The sequence below is a fragment of the Cupressus sempervirens genome, chromosome 3, assembly GCF_028749045.1.
Source record: "Cupressus sempervirens isolate cs-2001-9-10 chromosome 3, ASM2874904v1, whole genome shotgun sequence".
NCBI classification, from domain to species: Eukaryota; Viridiplantae; Streptophyta; class Pinopsida; order Cupressales; family Cupressaceae; genus Cupressus; species Cupressus sempervirens.
In genome coordinates, this window is record NC_143120.1 from 1121073996 (window position 1) to 1121094339 (window position 20344).

General features: G+C 41.2%; 1 protein-coding gene across 3 annotated transcripts in view; it reads left to right on the top strand.

Annotated features, from left to right (window-relative positions):
• Positions 1-20344, top strand: part of LOC149570742 (yacP-like NYN domain protein) — a 423912-nt gene that overhangs the window by 135138 nt on the left and 268430 nt on the right. The window lies entirely within an intron of this gene.

Consider the following 20344-nt stretch of genomic DNA (forward strand, 5'->3'; position numbering starts at 1 on the left):
CACACACACACACGAATTCTCCACGAATCATAATTGGGAAAAAAAATCATGATTCTACGGATCTGATTCATGTGCCCGAATTAGATTTGTTTCTCGAATCGGTAACTAAGCTAATTTGGCCATGTACATTTTGCATCCTCCATCTTCTTCTTTTATGTAATATACCCATTTGTTCTTCAAAGCTTTATGATTTGGCAGAAGAGGAACCAAATCCCAAGTCTGATTGGTATTCAAAGACTCCATTTCATCTTTCATGGCATCCATCTAGTGCATTGAATTTATATCATTACAAGCCTGTTTAAATGTTTGAGGCCATGTCTGATCAAAGCACAGGGAACACAATAATTCATAATCATCAAATTTGCATGGGCATTTTCTTTCTCTAGTAGATCTACAGACATGAGTATTTTGAACATTTGTGGGACATTGAACATCACTAATATCTTCTTGATGTTCAACAACAAACTTATTTTGATGACTCTGTATCTTACTGGAGCTTGGATCGACTTTGTCCTGACTGTCCTGAATTGGTAATTGCACATTAGAGAGAGTGTGTAGGCATAGGGCCTATATTGGCTTGTGTGTAGCTCAGGTTGATAGGCCAGGCCAGGTTGGAGTATATGGGACTGCCTAGAATTTGTGGCTGCACATGTTCTTCATGTGGCTTAGGAGTAGGAAATTGAAGCTACGTGTAATCTACGGGCTGGGATTGGGAAGCACCGCCCATGTTATTACTAGCTGAGTTTGTGGCATTTAACGACATCGCAGGACTAGAGGGGCTCAGTATTATGAGGACCGATCAGCAAGGGAGTGGATTTTAAAGTGCAAAGTTGGGGACTCCTAAGGGGCAGTCAAATAGACTAGAGGTCTGAGCATGCATCATAGAAGAAGTGGGGAGTTGCGGATAGAACAGAGCATCGGGCTCTATAGTTTGCTCAGTGCCAAGTTTGGAACCACCACATAAAGGAGATTTGATTTGTGGGGAGGTCTCAAATAGAGACAATGATAGATTATAACTCTTTTTGGCCTGTGTTTAAGTATGTAGGGACATAGAAGAGCACGAAGGATTATTTTAGGGAGGCAATATGATGGATGTAGCAAAACTCATAGATTTGGCATGGGATGTAGGGCTTTGAGTAATGGAGTTTGGGCCATTGTCAAATAAATCGAATTTAAAATAATCAGTGGATGAAATATTTTTAGTATTCAAACCTAAGAATGATTTCTCATTGAAGACAACATCCTGATTGGGAAACACCTTATGAGCAACAAGATCCCACAATCGAAAGCCAAACTAATCTTCACCATACCCCAGAAATACACACCTTTTGGATTTGAAATCCAATTTTGTTTTCTATTTTTATGGAATGTGAACATATGCATCATACCCAAATACACGCAAATGATTAAATGAAACTCTTTTCCCAAGCCATTGCTTCTTCGGTATGTCAAAATCAAGACGAGATGAAGGAGCCTGGTTAATTAAATAAACAGTTGTAGTACACGTCTCTGCCCAAAATTCCTTCCCCAAACCAGGATTAGATAACATACACCGAGCTCATTCTAGAATAGTCCGATCCAACCTCTTAGCTGCGTCATTTTCTTGAGGTGTATAGGGGATTGTTTTAATCCTTCTAATGCCATGATGTGCGCAAAAACTATCAAACTCTGAAGAGCAAAACTCACCACCATTGTCCGTTAGTAGACATAATCTTCTTCCGAATATGATTTTCCACCATAGCCTTAAAACTTTTAAATTTTGAAAACACTTCTGATTTCTTATTTAGCATGTAAATCCTTACTTTACGAGTGCAATCATCAAGAAACACGAGAAAGTAATTAACACCACCAATAGAAGTTGCCTCCATAGGACCGAAAACATCAGAATGCACGAGCTCTAATGGAGAAGATTTCTTCTCATGATCCGTCCTTACGAAGCTGGTGCTTGCTTGCCATAAAGACAATGTTCGCATAGTTCGAAATCGAGTGATTTTAGACTTGGAAGTTGATCTCTTTGAAGCATCACTTCAAGACCCTTTTTACTCATATGACTGAGCCTTTTATGCCAAATTTCAGCATTACTATCCGTAATCGCCATGGCTGCTCCCACTTCACCATTACACTCTAAAATATGCAAACTTCTAGATTTCTTTCCTTTAGCCAAAATCAATAGACCTTTTGATACTTTCCAAGAATCAAGATCAACATTATAGCCTTGTGTATACGACTGACTAACTGAAAATAGATTATGCTCGAGTGTAGTAACATGCCTAACATCTTTTAAAAGTCATTGACTACCATTTTTCAGCAATAATAAATATCCCCTTTGCCGACAATATATCATTCTTTGTTATCCTCAAGAAAAAAATTACCAAACTGTAATGTCCCCTTTTTAGCATTCATAGCATGATGTTGTTGTTAGCCTATTTCCCCACGGTCCCGTAGGCTAACCAGAACATTAAAGGGGCTTAGAGGCCATTTGGCCTAGATAGTTTCAGTTGCAGGTCTTTCTGAGGGGTTTTGAGGCAACTTTGGGCATACTTACTATTTATAGTAAGTCACCTTGGGCATGGGTGGACATCCAGTGGCAGCGGTATGTCGATGGTAATTGTTTAAAATCGACAAGAAGACTTGTTTATCATTAATAAGATTTGTTTTGCATTGATAAAGCTATTTTATAAAGTTAAATTTAAATATTTAACTTTATTAATGCATAGACTATAGTTTGTGGGAAATATTTAAATTAAAAGAGTCCCCTTTATTTTATAACACATTGGAGACATAGGTTACATAAAGGGAGTTATGTTTTATCCCATATTGAGAAAACGAAGGATGAAGCTCTTGTGAGAACACTATAAAAGAAATGGAAGAGCTTCTTTTAAGCAGGCTTGAAAATATCAAAAAAATTGGGGAATTTGCTAGAGATTATGTCTCAATAGTTTGGAGGACGAAATCCCATCAAGCTGGAAATCTTGACGCCATTGAAAGATATGGTCTTGAGATTCAACATAGTAGCAATCCGAAAAAGCAGGTACAAAAAAGCAGTCCGAAAAAGCGGAAATGAAAAAGTAGTCCGAAAAAAGCGGAACCGAAAAAAGCAGGCCGAAAAAGCAGTCCGAAAAAGCGGAACCGAAAAAGCAGGCCAAAAAAAGCAGTCCGAAAAAGCAGTTTGAAAAAAGCAAATCAGAAGGGGCAGCATTGAAGAAGATTATTACAGCCATCTACAACCAGGTTCCTTTATTAGTATTGTTTTTTAGGGGGTTATAAGTTTCAGCTGTAAGTGTGCAGTATACCAGCATTATCATTTTGTAATCCATGTAAATGCCAAAAGTCTTGGCCATATTTCATGAGCATTGTATTAGAAATTTCATTGCAAATTAAGAAGATAATAGTTGCTGGTGTCATTTAAGCAATTTAATATCATTATTTATTAGCTAGTTAGTTTGTACACCAACTGTTTGTAAAAATGCCAGTTGGCTGTAGGTGTACATTTCTCATGCTTAGATCATATATATGCACTAAATATTGTCAAAATTAGTAGCACACTGATGTTAGGCCATTGTGTAGTCCATTTGGAGTCTTCTAGCACAAGTTTTTCATTGATGCAAATTGAAAAAAAGTCATTTAAAGCCAGCTGAAATACTATATCAGTCATACGTCCCTTGCATGTGAATTGTTTGATGAAATTCCTTGAGCTTTCATCAACATTTTTGAGAGCAGATTTGAGGTGGCTTATTACAGTGGTATCAGAGCTTGCTTGCAAAGTGTTTGACGAAATGTCAAACAACTGAAGTATAAAGATTTTTGGTGTTTGAAGAAGTTATAACCTATTGGGGTTATTACAGAAGCATACCTTTTTGGTAATTTGTGAATGCACTCCTGTAATGTCCCCTTTTTGACAGGCACCAGCTACTTATTTTATTTTAGCCTTTATTTTCCCCGAAGGCTAAAAAGGAAGAAATAAAGGGGAAAATATATATTAAATTAATTACTTATAAGGTTACTAAACAATGAAATATTAAAAAGTAACTTTATATTTAATTGATTTTATATTAAAGTGACTAACATAATAAAATATCAAAAAAAGTTACTTAAAAGAATAAAGTGCTGGATTCCTCTAGAAGCTTCTTGGAGTTGTTTGTGAAATCTTTATAAGGAGCCTTCGGGGGGTCATTTTACACATCTTGAGTTGCATATTCATCTATTGTGCTGAGAGCCTTAGTGCTTGCATACTTGCCTGACGGTTTGAAGACTCTAAGGTGCCAATTTCGGTTGTGAGATATCGACCCTAGTTGGGACCGGAGGAATTGGTATTCAACCAATTCATTTGTGATAAATTGGGAGATAATATTCAGTGATTTTTGTTCAGTCTGTGCATCTAATTTTTGACATCAATTGGCAAGGAGAAAGGTTTCATTTTTCGCAGTGGATCTGAAAAAGCAAGCGAAAAAGTAGAGTCGAAAGAGCAGATCCGAAAAAGCAAAGAAAAAAGCAGTCCGAAAAAGCAAATCTGAAAAAGCAGCTCGAAAAAGAAAATCCGAAAAAAGCAAAGTCAAAAAGCATGTCATCTCAGCTATTTATTCCAGGTTCTTTTGGTAGTTACATTTGGCAATTGTAGATGGATACATTTGACAAGTAATATATGTCTTTTTGTTACCAAAGTATTCAGTCATTGTAAACATTGAAGTATTGAAGGGAAATCAACTTAATTCAGCTGTTCAGTTTGTATGCCAAATGTTTGTAAAAACGTCTCAATGCATAGTCATTCATAGGATGCATGCCAAGTGTTTGTGAAAATACCTCTTGGTTGTAGGTGTGCATTTTACATTAGAATTTCATGTACTTGCATTTGGAAAATAATAAAAAGAAGTTGCATATCACTTTGATTTCCAATTAGTTATTTTGCAATTATTTGTATTCATCAATATCATTGGCATTCAAAAATCAAAGCAAAACAACAGACATCAGCAAACTGAGGTTGCAAGGGAAGTGTTTGACAAAATTCCTAAGGCAGAAAAACAGGGATAAAACTTTAACAATTGTCAAGGCACTTTATAGTGGTATCAGAGCTAAAGTTCTTGCCATCCTGTACGGCTTATGAGTGAAGAGTTTCCAAATGTTCCATTCATAAATCCTTTGGATAAATTCTATAACAGGGCTTAAGTCCTTTAGAACTCATGGAAAAAAGCAGTACCCAGCAAATGCTTAATGCTCTTGCAAGAGGGCAACAAGAGTTGAGAGATGAAATGGCAAGAGGAAGAGAAGAACTGTCACTTATCCTTGGACAGCTGGTAGATAATAGAAACAATGGAAATGATAGGAACCATAATAGGACTAATGGGTAGAATGGACACAATGGGGGTCAAGAAAGCAATGACATAGCTCAAAGCAGTGCTAGAACAACAAGTAGAGCTACTCCTAGGACTCTTATGCCCACATTTTTGAGAGAACAGGGTGCTGCAAATCACGACCAGCAAGAGAAGAGGGATATGGTGATTATTTGAGGGAGTACAACTCTCTAGGTGATAACTTTAAGGCTGCTATGTCACTAGTAGACTTTTGTGGTCTTAAATTGAGAAATAGACCAAGAAACAATCAACGCGGAGTGCAAAATCAAGCCTTGCAGCGTAAGGTGGGAAAACTAACCTTACCATCATTTCATTGAAGTAACAAAGGTACAACTAGAGCTTGGGTTCAGAAGCTCGACACATATTTGCAGCTCAATTCTACGTTGGAAACAGAGGCTATCCAGTACTCCACACTCCATTTGGAAGGTGAAGCACATGAATTGTGGTACCATGGACTTGTCACCTTGGGGCGTGCCAACATTACTTCATATTTGGAATTCACCCAGAAGCTCATTGATAGGTTTGATCGTAAGGATCCTGAACTCCACTTTAGGGAGTTAGCACAACTCAGGCAGACTAATTCAGTGGATGCTTACATCACAGAGTTCCAACGGTTGGCAGTTATGCTGATAGATATTTCAGAACAACGGTTGGTTATGCTCTTCATTGAGGGATTGACAGAGCCTCTTCGTGGTTGGGTTAAGGCCTTCAAACTATATTCTCTCCAGGATGCTATCATGAAGACTAGAGACATGGAATATTCTACATCTAGCATTAGGGCTCCTAGCAAGCCTTTCACATCCCATAAGGATAAGGGGAAGAAGCCATTCTAGAAAAAAAGTAACGAGGAGAACTTTGATGAAGCCTATAGACAGGAGTGTCGGCTTAAGGGGATCATTGCAAGGAGAAATGGTCTAGTGGACACTGTTGCCTAGGGAAAGGCAAGACTCACTTAATTGAAGTGATATCAGATGATGAGAGCAGTTCTGAGAAAGAGGAACCTCAAAGGGAAGACAATAACGGTTCAGATGGGGAAAATCATGATGAGATCATTGCTTCTATCTCCAGTGCTCTTAAGTTCAACTCTTTCAAAGTTCATGGGGTCATACAAGGTCATCAGATAGCAGTATTGATTGACAGTGGAGCTACTCATAACTTCATTGATGCATCATTGGTGAACAAGCGACAAATTCCTCTAAAGGATTTTGAGGGATTCGGTGTGATGGTGGCTGATAGGCGTAAGCTAGATTGTACTCAGTGGATTCCACAGTTGTCTATTATGATGGGCAACTGCACACTTATAGATGATTTCTAAGTGGTTGACTTGGGTGATATCCATGCCATACTTGGGGTCCAACGGTTGCAGTCATTAGGGAAGTACTCACAGAACTTCCAAACCATGGAACTCAAGTTCAGAGATGCTGATGGGCGTAGAGTGGTGATTAGAGGTATGGCATCTAAAGCACCTAAGATTGTTTCAGCTAGACGTATGGAGAGTATTTTCATGCATGATGACATAGTTTGGGCAGCAGAGTGTGTGATCACTCCTAAGGAATCTACAGATTCAGGATAGCTAGTCCATATTGACATCAAGGAGCTATTGGGCAAACATGGCAAGGTTTTTGGTGAGATATCCCCAGGGAGGCCACCGAATAGAGGCTCCGAGCATACTATTGAGTTGGAAGAAGGGGCCAAGCCAGTGATTACTACCCCTTATCGCCATCCTAAGAAATTTAAGGATGAGATCGAGAAAGCAATCAAGGAATTGCTTGATATGGGACACATTCGTCCTAGCTCTAGCCCTTTCGCTTCTTCAGTGGTCCTGGTGAAGAAGAAAGATGGGACCATGAGAATGTGTATAGATTACTAAGCCCTCAATAAGAAAACAATCAAGAATAGGTACCCGATACCCAGGATCGATGAGTTATTGGATGAGTTACATGGTGTAGTATATTTTTCAAAGATTGATCTTCGATCGAGTTACCATCAGATTTGAGTGAGGGAACAAGATGTGCACAAGACTGCTTTCCGATGCCACTATGGGCACTATGAGTTCTTGGTGATGCCATTTGGATTAACTAACGCACCTGCCACATTCTAGTCTTGGATGAATCATATCTTCAATAAACAGTTGCATAAGTTCCTCTTGGTATTCTTTGATGATTTGGTCATATACAGTAAAACTTGGGAAGAACACTTGCAGCAGCTTGATGAGATCCTTACCATCATGGAGGAGCAGTCCTTGTACGCTAAGGCTTCGAAATGTGAGTTCGGCCTTAGAGAGATTCTTTATTTGGGACACATGATTAGTGCAGAGGGTGTCCAAGTGCACCAAGAGAAAATACAGGCTATTCTAGATTGGCCCACACCACGGTCACTTACAGAGCTACAGGGCTTCTTCGAATTGTGCAGTTACTACAGGCGTTTTGTTAAGGGGTTCTCACAGTTGGGGGCACCTTTGAGAGATTTGACCAAGAAGGGTGCATTTTGTTGGACAACAGAGGCGCAACGAGCTTTTGATAAGCTCAAGGAGGTGATGAGTAGTTGTCCAGTGTTGGCACTTCGTGATTTTGTTAGCCGACTGGATGGTTCCGGCGGTATTTTGTATTTTGTAGCCGGGGGTCCAGCGATGTTTCTGTAGCCGACGGTCCGGCGGTGTTTCGGTATTCCGTAGCCGACGGTCCGGCGGTGTATAGTTTGTAATGGATAGAATAATTGTGGCCGACGGACTCCTTCGGGAAGGTTTGGCAGTAGTATTTATATCCCGTCTGGGATCATTGTAAATCATCATTGTTCTACTATTGCGAATATAATTCTGCTATTCTGCTATTATTGTCTGTATGTGTTGACTTCTTTACCTGTACGGTAAACATTTGGCGCCATTGCCTTATGAATCTGGAAGGTGGGAGGAATGAAGATTAATGCCAAATCAGCTTAACAAGGATCGAAATAAGGCGAAGGGAAAAGATGGAATCCGTACTGCGCAAGAGAATTTAATTTTGGCACAGCAAGCTGAACGCCGACGGAGATTCCAGAAGATTATCGACGGAAACCGAAGTGCGGAGGAATTGTTGGAGGAGACTCGGCAGCGGGTGGAATTCGTGGAAGAAGCACGGAAGGAGTTCTTGAATTTGTGTTCGCCGAGGGAAGAAAATTCAGACGGAAGAGCATCAACTCGCACGGCTCGCGGTGCCGACGGAGCACGAGCGTGGAGTGACCTCTTCGTCCAGGATAGACTTCCGCGGGAAACAATTTCGGAGGATCCTCCGTCTTCACCAAGGTTCGCAGCTGTTGACACCTCTGGTGTAGGAGTGCAGACCGCCGGTGTGGGAGACTAGTCCGCCGGTGTGGGAGTACAGACTGCCGGTGTGGGATTGCCGACCACTGTAGGAGTGCAAACCTCCAGAGTTATGGCAAGACCCAAAGAAAAATTACCAAAATTTGAAGGCGATGGGACAGCCGACCCTCTCCGACATTGTAAGACATTTGAGACGATTTGGTGGGCAAATGGAATCATAGATGCCGATGAATGGGCCAAGCAATTTTCGGCAACCCTACGGGGTGTCGCGATTGATTGGTTTTCGGATATGGATCCGCAGAAGCTGGATACATGGGATAACATTAAAAAGGAGTTCTTGGCGGAATTTAAACTCTTGCGGGATGATAATGAAATTGTGGCGGAAATTTTCAATACCAAGCAAGGGAAGCACGAAACTGTTCGTGTCTACGCTAGGAGATTGAAAGACTTAATAAACAAAATGGAAAGCAAGCCAGTGGACGGATTGCAGAAAAGGTGGTTTGTGGACGGCCTACGCTCCAAACTGCGGAGGAAAATGAAAATTGTGCCACCGTCATCATATGCCGATGCTTACAACAGAGCCCTCGACCTTGAAAGTGCGCAGAAGACAAAGAAGAAGAAAACCAGCTCCTCTGACTCTGATGATGATGAATCCGCTCAAGATAATAGCAGCGACGACGAAGGTAGTAACAAAAAGGTTCGTGCCTTACAGAAGGATATGGTTCGAATGATGAAGGAGTTTAAAAACATGCAGAAGGAGCCAAAAGGCAGTGAGCTGTGGTGCACAGAGTGTAAGACAGACGGGCATACTAAAGGATCGTGTCCAAAGAACCAATTCTGTGACATTTGTCAGATCATGGGCCATTCGACAAAGGAGTGCCCCTTTAACATGAAGACAAGAGGACCTCCGCAGGTGTTTCTCACATAGGAGGCTTCCCCGTCGGGTAGTAGCGGAAACACGAATACCGCCGGTGCTACATCTGGAGGATACAGGAATAATAGCAGAGGGCAAAATAACAACAATGCAACCAATAACAATAATGGAAGCCGAAGTTGAACCCAGTATGATGCAAACGGACGACCGATCGTTCAATGCCGAGCATGTAATTTGTGAGGTCATTTTGCACGGGATTGTACAGTGGCAAACACACCGAAATTATTATGCAAATGGTGCGGACCCGGCGATCACGAAGATTCCAAGTGTCCAAAGGCTGGAGTAAACTTGATCACTGTTGGCACGGATATAGAGGAGGTTCTGGCAATTTCACGGAGGCAAACAGAGGAAAAGAGAAAAGTGAGGGAAGCGCAGGCGGAAATTGCAAAGGCATCATCGGTGGGGACATCTCAGTTGAAGGATATTACCGGCACCTTGGCAAGGAACTTTGCAGAACAAAACATTGTACGACAGATCCTACAAACGGAGCTACCGGTCAAGATAAGTGACCTCCTTCTCACAATGCCCCAGTTACGGACGGCCATTCTGAATCATACACCGTTTTCGAAAGCAACGGAGGACACAGGAACGGACAGTAGGGAAGCGACGGCAACAGACCCAATGCTGCTGGCACTCACCTCCGGACGGCATCCAGCGGTCGTCGAGATGGGGATTTTGGGAAATGTTTTGACAGAGACAATTGTTGACGGAGGGTCCGGCGTGAATGTGTTGCCGGAGGATACTTGGAAGAAGTTGGGAAAGCCGACGCTGTGGCCACTTGCCTTTCAGTTGCTCACGGTAGACCAACATGGAATCAAACCGTTGGGAATTCTGAAAGCGCAACCGGTAACAATTGGTACGCAACCATTTTTATTGGATTTTGTGGTCATTCCATTAAAAAGAAAAGGCTATGATGCTATTCTGGGACGGGATTGGTTGGTGCAAGCAAAAGTAAAGCATGATTGGATACGAAATACCCTATCAATGGAGCGCGGAGGCAAAAGATTCATAATTGACCTACACATGCAAATGGTTGGCGAGGAGGCAGCATTGTCAGATTCTGACAGTGAAGGCGAGAGTGATGACGAAGGAAAGAGGAGAATGGAACCGGATGAAGGAGTATTGAGACTTGACGGAGAATCGAATGACGACGACGTGGACTCGGTGAATGGCCTTTACCACTGGCAGATAGAAGACTACGAACTCTTTCCGAGTTGTAATATGCTAGGGGTTGACGAAGATGAGAAAAAGGAGGAAAACGAATGTCCGAAGGAATGCAGGGAAGTGGAAGAAGGAAAAGCTGCCATGGCTGAAGCTGAGGGGAAGAACATACAGTCTGAACATAGAAAAACGAAAAATCCCATTGTCCGATACATGGTGAATGGAGGGCGCGGAAAGAAAACGTTACACCGCAGCATAAAATTAGTGGAAGGGCACCAACAACAAGGAAATAATCCAGTTGCGCGATGACCACAGGCACAGTGGGCGACGGAGGTGGCACAGAATAGACGTAAGGTGTACAACGGTCGGAATGAAACCAAAGTGAAAAAGTTTAAGGGTAGATGGGTTAGACCATATCAGATTCGGAAGGTCGGCGACAATGGAGCGATCAGATTATCAACTTTGGACGGGCAGAAGGTACCTCCGGCAGTCAACAGATCCAAATTCAAAAACTATGGTGCCAGGAAGACTCCGTCACTGTCACAGGATGGCCACTTGACTCCGTCGTTGTTGCAAAATGGCGACGCCTGGAGGCAAAATGGAGGTACCTCTGTTATTTGATTTCTTTTAGAAATAAATTTGAAAAAAAACAAAAAACAAAAAAAAAAAAAAAAAAAAATCTTAAAAAAAAAGAAAAAAAAAAAATTGGAGCCGCGGAAAGGCCCCGCGGGCAAGTCAGACCCTGCGGGCAACACCTGCCGGAGGTCCCGCAGGTAAGTCTACCCGCGGACAACACCAAACGAAGGCCCCGCGGGCAACAGCTTCCTCGAAGAAAATAAAGCCCCGCGGGCGACGGAGAAGAAATAAAGCTCCGCGAGCGTTCGGAAAAGCTTCTGCTGAAGAAACGCCTATAGCAAATGTTGTCTCGGGGGACGCAATCATTGTCAGATTTGCAGGGGTTCAGCTTTGGAAATTTTTAAGCAAATGCAGCAAGCAAGCGATCTCCAAGCCAACGGTAAATTTAGAGCCATGAAACAGGGTATGGAAATTCCTTGACGCACAGTTGGAAATTGGTTTTTGTCAAGCTCTAGTTTCACACAGGCAGATAAGGGCGTCTCAATTGAGGGGGTTGTCTCGTTTAGTTCTTCTTACAAAAGTGCACAGAAGATTATGAGTGGGTAGTTGCGGTCAGTGGAAATTTGATCACGAAGGAAGAGAGAGGAATTGAAACTAATGATCCGCGGGGAGAACAGGAAGGCCGCAGGTAATGCCAAAAAGGCCGCGGGCGCCAGTCAGAGGTTCAGTACCTTAAAAAAAAAAAAAAAAAACGACGACAGAATCAAGTTGTTCAGAATGAGTGATAGATGATGCCAAAGGAAAAGGGACGCATCCGTGGTTGCCAGAAAGAGTGCAGAATCGGCAGAAAATGACAAAAATGGTGTGATCCGTGCATTTCTGTGTGAGTTGCGAAGTGTTAAATTGGTCTTGGCGGCGAGGGGTGCTGCCCCTCGACCCCGCCAGGGGCGTTGCCCCCTGGACCCCCAGTCGTGGCAGATATCAGTCGTGGGAGTCTGACCAGTTGAGAAGAGTTGAAGTTGCTATAGGCATGGACTTCCTGTGTACCAGAGGCAGTGGGAGCTGGTGTTGGCTGTAAGGCTGTCTTGGTGGATGCGTAGAGAGCTCGGGAGGAGCTGATCATCCAGTTGGAGGCAGTGCAGCGACACTTGGCTTAAGGTACCAAGGAATTGAAAACAGAGATAGTAGCACAGGTGGCTATCAAGGTCAGCTTGAGGAGACAGTATTGTGTTAGCAGAGGCTACAGATGTAACGGGATGAATGTGGAAGTGATGTGACAGAAGCAGATTTCTCTTGTTGTAGTCACTCTGTTAATGTATTTTGTTTGTTAATTTGTCTCAGATATTTTGTCAGTCGTCAGGAGATGACTTTTCTTTTTGGGGGGGATGGTGTTAGCCGACTGGATGGTTCCGGCAGTATTTTGTATTCCGTAGCCGACGGTCCGGCGGTGTTTCTGTAGCTGACGGTCCAGCGATGTTTCTGTAGCCGACGGTCCGGTGGTGTTTCTATATTCTGTAGCCGACGGTCCGGCGGTGTTTCGGTATTCCGTAGCCGACGGTCCAACGGTAAATAGTTTGTAACGGATAGAATTATTGTGGCCGACGGACTCCTTCGGGAAGGTTCGGCAGTAGTATTTATATCCCGTCTGGGATCATTGTAAATCATCATTGTTCTACTATTGCGAATATAATTCTGCTATTATGCTATTACTGTCTATATGTGTTGACTTCTTTACCTGTACGGTAAACAGATTTCACACAACCTTTCATTCTAGAGTGTGATGCTTCAGGGAAGGTACTGGTGCAGTATTGATGCAGAATCGACACCCTATCGCCTTTGAGAGCCGTAAGTTGAGGGGAGCTGAGAGACTATACTCCATCTATGATAAGGAGATGCTCACCATTATGCATGCCTTGGCGAAGTTCAAACAGTATCTAGTTGGGGGAAAATTTGTGGTGAGGACAGATCATAATAGTCTTAGATACTTCTTAGAGCAGAAGGACTTGAACGAGAGATAGGAGAAGTGGGTTAGCAGGATATAGGCATATGATTTCGACATAGAGTATGTTAAGGGGAAGAAGAACATTGTTGCAGATGCCCTCTCCAGGAGGCCTTCAGCTTGCTCACTCTTTGAGATTTCGACAGATTGGAAATCCATCTTACTGTTGGAGTACTCCAAGAATACATTTGCTTGTGAGTTGATGGATGGATTGATTCGGGCTAACAGGTACAGGATAGTTGATGATGTGATTTACTACAAGGATAGGATCTACCTGGTACCGGAATCAAAATTGAAGGAGAAAATACTACAATCTTGCCATGATACACACCTAGCAGGCCATCAGGGGTACTTCAAAACTTATAGACAGATTAGAGAGAGGTTTTCATGGAAAGGCCTCAAGGATGATGTGTTGAAGCATGTGAAGGAGTGCATGACTTGCCAGCAGAATAAGTCCGAGCATACAGATCCAGCTGGGTTACTTCAGCCTTTGTCCATTCCTGAGTGGAAGTGGGAGAGCATTTCAATGGACTTCATCACAGGCCTACCCAAGGTACAGGGGAGAGACAACATCTTTGTTGTGGTAGACCGGCTCACAAAATACGCACATTTCTTTGCTATTCTGACAGAGTATAGGGCTTCACAGGTGGTTGAGCTATTTTTTAGGGAGATCTTTAGATTGCATGGGCTACCTAAGAACATAGTCAGCAACAGGGATAGCAGGTTTAGGAGTGCTTTTTGGTAGGAGCTATTTAGATTGATAGGTACTGAGTTGACACCCAGTACCAATTATCACCCTCAAGCTGATGGGCAAATAGAAATTGTTAATAAGTGGGTTGAGGGGTACTTGCATAATTATGTGGCAGGACAACAGCGGGCTTTGATCAGGTGGTTGCATTTAGCAGAGTATTGTTACAATACCACACACCATATGTCCATTGGAATGAGTCCTTTCAGATCCTTGTACGGGTATGATGCACCTTCATTCGTGGAGATGGCTTTTGGAGAGAGTAGGGCACCTAAAGCAAAAGATTGGATTCAGGAAAGCCAAGATATATTGAAGGCACTCAAGGATAATTTGGTAAGGCACAGAATCAGCAAAAGACTTATGCAGATAAACACAGGGTTGAGCGCAGCTTTGAGATTGGTGATATGGTATATCTATATATGTGTCTACATGTGTATGCAATTTGAGAGTACATATAATTCTTTTTTCTTTTTATTATACTCTCTCTAGTTACGTATGCATGTACTTATATATACATGTAAGCACAATTCTTAGACATTATTAGATTATCATGGTGGCATCATATATATATATGAGAAAACTATAATGGTGAGGTTAAACAATGTCTTCGAAATTAAATGAGGTAATAGTTCTTCCAAGGTATTAAAGGTTTAGATTTCTCTTGTTATAAAGTTGACCAAGTAGCTCATGATTGTCCAAGGTGTACTTTGTTGCCTCGTTGTTAAATCCTTCATCAAGGTTGTTAGATCCCATAATGTGAAGATGGACTAAATTTGGTGCTCCACTCCTTGAATCCTGTTTAGCAATGCTTTCTCCCATTCGTCTACTCCTGCAACCACAATTGCAACATTTCCACAATAATAACACGCTCCTCCATTTAAATTGGAATATCAGGAACATAATAACTGATAACTGTAACAACGGCTAACTACCATTAATCAAGTAAATAAGTATACATAATGAATCAGTTGACAAATCATTTTCACATGAAATAACAGTTAATCATATTTCCATCAATCAAACTAACAAGTCCTTTTGACATGAAATAAACGGTTAACCATAACTTTCTTTTCACAAGATCATGACATTCAAGAGTTTAACCATTGTACGGCTATAAGATTATTTTTAACTAGGTCAAAATTTGAGATGTAACACAAAGTACTTTCAGTAGGTAAAACTAGGGCTGGTATAGGTCTGATGTTGCTTTGTATCTGCTGGTTGCACTACTCCCACAGGTATGAAACTTCTGAAAAGCAGAGTTAAACACTTACATGTGGCTGATACAACACTCCAAAATAAAGAGAACACTTCTTACATGTGTCATGGTATTAAGGGGCCACCCTTCATCAGGAGCTTATTAAGAGACAATAAGAAGCCCATACTTTTGGTAAAAACTAGCCAGTCCATGAAAAGATCTTACCTCTGTTGCACTCCTTGGAGTAGGCCATTTGAGGGTAGCCTTCACTATCTCAGAGTCCATTTTCAAACCTATACAAATACTATGAATCTCAAGTACACCAAGTCCCTTCACAAAACTATACTTCTTCAAGTTTATCAACAACCTTTCCTCCCTCAACTTATCAAATGCCTTACAAATATGCATCAAATGCTCCTCCAATGTCTTACTAAAGATCAAAATATCATCTAAGTAAGCAATGACAAACTTACTTAGAAACTTCTTCAGTACCTCATTCATGAGCCTCATCAAAGTGCTCGATGCATTGGTTAGCCCAAAAGGTGTGATTAACCACTCATACAATCCTTCTCTTGTTTTGAAAGCAGTCTTCCACTCATCTCCATCTTTGATGTGAATATGATTATACACACTCTTCAAATCTATCTTTTTGAAATACATAGCTCTACTCAAGCAATCCATAATATCATCCATCCATGGCAATGGAAATCGGTAATTGATTACGATTTTGTTGATAGCTTGAGAATCTGTACACATCCTCCACCCTCCATTCTTTTTTGGTGCTAATACTGCTGTTATGACACATAGACTTAGACTCTCTCGAACAAACCTCTTTTGCAATAATTCATGCACTTGTCTATTCAACTCTTCACTCTTTGTTGGTGTCCTTCTGTGCATCGCCTTGTTTGGCAAATTGGTGCCTGGGATCAAGTCCATTTGGTGATTGATCTTGCTCATTGGGGGTAATCCATCAAGTACATTATCTGACACAATCTCTGGAAATTCTCTCAAAAAAATTGCAATTTCTGTAGGTACCTCCTCGACTTCTTTACCATGTTTTGGGATTACAACAAAACAGATGCTCACGCCTCATACTCTTGAGAAACTCCTTTCCATCAACAAAACATATTCTAGCAACACTACATACCTTCTCTCTCCTTCAATGGCTTCAACTTATGTTTCACTGCATCCTTTGTCAGAGTGTAGGTATTTGTACACCCATCATGTACAACATGCTTGTCAAACTACTATGACCTACCCAACAACATATGACATATGTCCATAGGTATGATATCACACAACAACTCATCCTCGTAGCTCCCAATCTTGAACTTCACTAAGCATTGTTCATTGACCATGACCTTGTGGTGATCCTGCACCCAAGCAATATAGTATGGGCGTGTGTGTTTCTGCCTCTTGAGATTTAACTTCGTGACCATCTTTTTTGTGACCAGATTGTTAGTGCTTCCACCATCAATGATCACAGCACAACACTTATCTTCACATTTGCAGCTTGTGTGAAACAAGTTCCTCGTTTGATCAAGTTCATTCTCACCACTCAACAGGACTCTTCTATTAACTAGGACTTCTCTTTCAACATCTTCAGAATGTGATGACTTGACATCTTCATCAACATGCGCAACTCTGGCCTGGCCTTCAATCCTTCTATCAGTCCTTCCTTGGTGTTGGGAACACTCAAATGCTCTATGCCTTTCTTCTCCGCAACAAAAACATTTTCCATGGAAACCTCCTCTTCCAGATCCTTGTCCTCTTCCTCTTCCTCTCTGATCTCTATTGTTTTGATCATGGAAATGATTAGAATTGTTTCCCCTTTGGTTTTGGCTGTTATTGCTGGCCTCATCCTTGTTCTTCTAATCATGATTTCGGCCTCCATAAGACTGTCCGCTAGATCTTCCATCGTGGCCTCTTCTGTTATTTTTGTTATGGAACTTCTTGTTCATCTTTTCTTCAACTTTTAGGGAAAACTGGTACGCCTCTTTAATACTGTTCATACGGACCAGACTTAGCTCCTCCTGAATGCTGGGCCTCAACCCATTAAGATAATGGACGACATTTTTTTTATCAGCTTCCACATGGCCAGTCCTAATGAGAACTCAGTAGAACTCTTTGGTATACTCTTCAACAGATCTTCTTGCTTGTTGCAACCCTTGCATTTTCTTTAATAGATCAAGTTCATAATCCACAAGAATGAATTGCCGCTTCAATTTGGCTATCATTCGGTCCCATCTCGTGATTTTGTTCTTCTTTTATTTCACTCCAACTAGATCTCTAGCCATCAGATCTTCGCATGACCCTTCAGTTTTGTCTTCGCAAACTTGACCCTATTAGGATCCTCAATATCTTCATACTCAATGTATTCCTCCAATTCATTGATCCAATTGATCAACTCCTTTTGGTTAAGATTTCTTGAAAATGTGGAAATGTCAAATTTAGATCTTTTTCCAATCTTGGAGATGGCCTTGAAAAGTCTCTCTTCTTCTGGGTTCAATACTGTCTCTTCTCCATCCTTACTTTCATCTCTTATGGCAATATTTATTTCTTTGCGCATTTGTTCTTCCAATGCTTGCATCTGTCTCTTGAGGGCTCTAAAACCCTCAGGCGTAACACCTACGACTCTTCCACCACGCTCTCTTCATGGAAGCATTTTCATGCTTCATCTGAAACCCTAGTACAAACTGCCACATAATCGGCGATCTATCCATATGCTTAGCCCAAACCCCGGTCCTGGTGCATGTTGTCGGTAAAGTTATAAAATAGCCGACGGGTAGATTAGCATGCGAAAGGACGTGTGACGGTTGAGTCACCCCTTCGGAATGGTGTATGTGCACTGTTCGGAATGGACTTTGGATCATGGTTGTAATCATCATTGGAAGCACTATGTAATCTCTTCGGCATATATGCAAATAATAAAAGGAGTACTGCTGAGTTACATGTTCTTGTCTATTGTTTGTATGCATTAAACTATTTACCCATATGGTAAACAGTGCAAATTGCCTCCCAATCGGTGATTTGTTTACACACTAAGGAACTCCCGCTCTAATACCACTTGATGAAAGGTGCTCCCCTTAATATGACGACAAACAATAGAAACAAAGAATAACACAAATTGAGAGAAGAAAAATATTGGCTTCTTATTATTGCCACAAATGCGGAATTACGGAATTATAATATGCAAACCCACATGGGTGCCTTCCTCACAATAGTCTACAAGACAAAGATGCAACTGTCCCCCAAAACTGCCCTAGACAACCTACGTGCCTTCCTTATATAGGCACTTTTTGCCACCCGAGAAGGTTCTAGACATTAAGCCCTAACCCTTGAGGCCGACAAACCTCATACTATATTATTTCATTACATTTTATTACGTAAGATCGACTAAAGACAATTTACATATTACATTTTTGGATGGGTCCACTTTTTGAGACCATAAGTAGCAAACTGTTGACTAGATGGGCTATTATAACCCCATTTCGGGATCCTCGGCTAACGATCTACAACGTTTGTTCGTGCAAGCGTCCATTAGTTGAGGTTTCACCTCGTTTTGGAGCTCTTTAGGCCTTCATCGCTGGACCTGAAGTTTGGATAGCCAAATTTCATACCAAAAATTTGCAATGACTGCACCAAAACATACAATATGGCAATGAAACTCAATCAATAGGCTGATATGTCAAAGATGAATCTCATATATGAGATTAGAACAATTTGAGCACATAATACCAACTTGCTAAAACTAGCAAGCTCCCACAAATAACAACTCTGTATAGGAATAACCCTTATTAAAAACACAAAAACTGGAAAATTAGAAATAGATATATTTTTGGGTGATGCAAGATTGTGCTTACACCTAGAGTGCTTCTACATCAGCTCCGAAGCCCTTTTTATAACTTTCTAGAGGAAACATATTAAAATAATAATAAGAGTATACCAATTCTCATTTTCCTCTTCACTTTCTTTGCAAAATAAACAAAAACTCAAAATGTGTAAAAAGATCCCTGGCTTCAGTGTCCATTGTGATGAACAACTTATAACACCTTGTTAATTAATAATTCCACTAAGTTGTCTTTTTAATATATTCACCAGTAATGTTTTGTAAGTGCCTAGGTTGCAGAAAGTATGAAAATGACACAAATGAAATTCTGACCATACCAAATTGTTATTGAAGAGTTAAGACAATGATAAAAAATAACTAGGTGTCTAGAAATAGCAAGTTTCTTCAAGAAGCTTGGAGATTCCAAAGGTCAAAAATCAATTCTGAAAATACCAAGAGGATCACGACACTGTCCACAAAATTTTCATTCACACTCACACAATCAACCCGTAATGACTCTTGCAGACATTACACCTTACAGCCAAAAAAACATCAAAACAGAAAACAAGATGCAAATTTCATAGAAAATGGAGAAGAGAGCTATAATCAGTCACTTGATTGCTTGGTGTTTCTTTACCATCCGAGGGTGATCTGGATTCTTGACCCAGTAATCATGTAGTTTGAAATTTGGCCCTTTCCTCTTCTCCTCCTCTTTCTCCACGCTGCTCATAGCCTCCTGCTCGCAAAGGAAATCTTTCAGCACACCTTCCTTACCTTTGCAATTGTGCTAGTCTCCTTGCTCTGATTTGAAGGCCTTACCAGGTATTTTAGTGTCCACTGCGGCTGTCAGTTGAGAAAGCCGATCCTCCTCTACACAAGCTCTCATCGTCCACACATCTTCAACCATTTCCAGCTCCCCATGCAAATAACATGGAGATGATGTCCGCATTGAGGTGGTATTGATGCTTAGTCTGCATAAATTCCTTACCTAAAATGGGATCAATAATTTGCAGAAAAAGAGGTTCATGTATCTTGAAAACTCCTTTAAGCCTTTCCTCTGTAATACTTTCAGAAAAAGCTAATTGTCATTTGTCTGCAACAACAGTGAAGTTCATCTCCTTTGGAAACTATTCTCTCTGCATCCTTATACTACAGTTGCAATTACCTGTTCAGGGGTTGTGAAACCAGAATTTAAGGATGGACAATATCTAGACGATTCCTTCCTTTCTTAAACATCATTGCCCATCCTATCACCT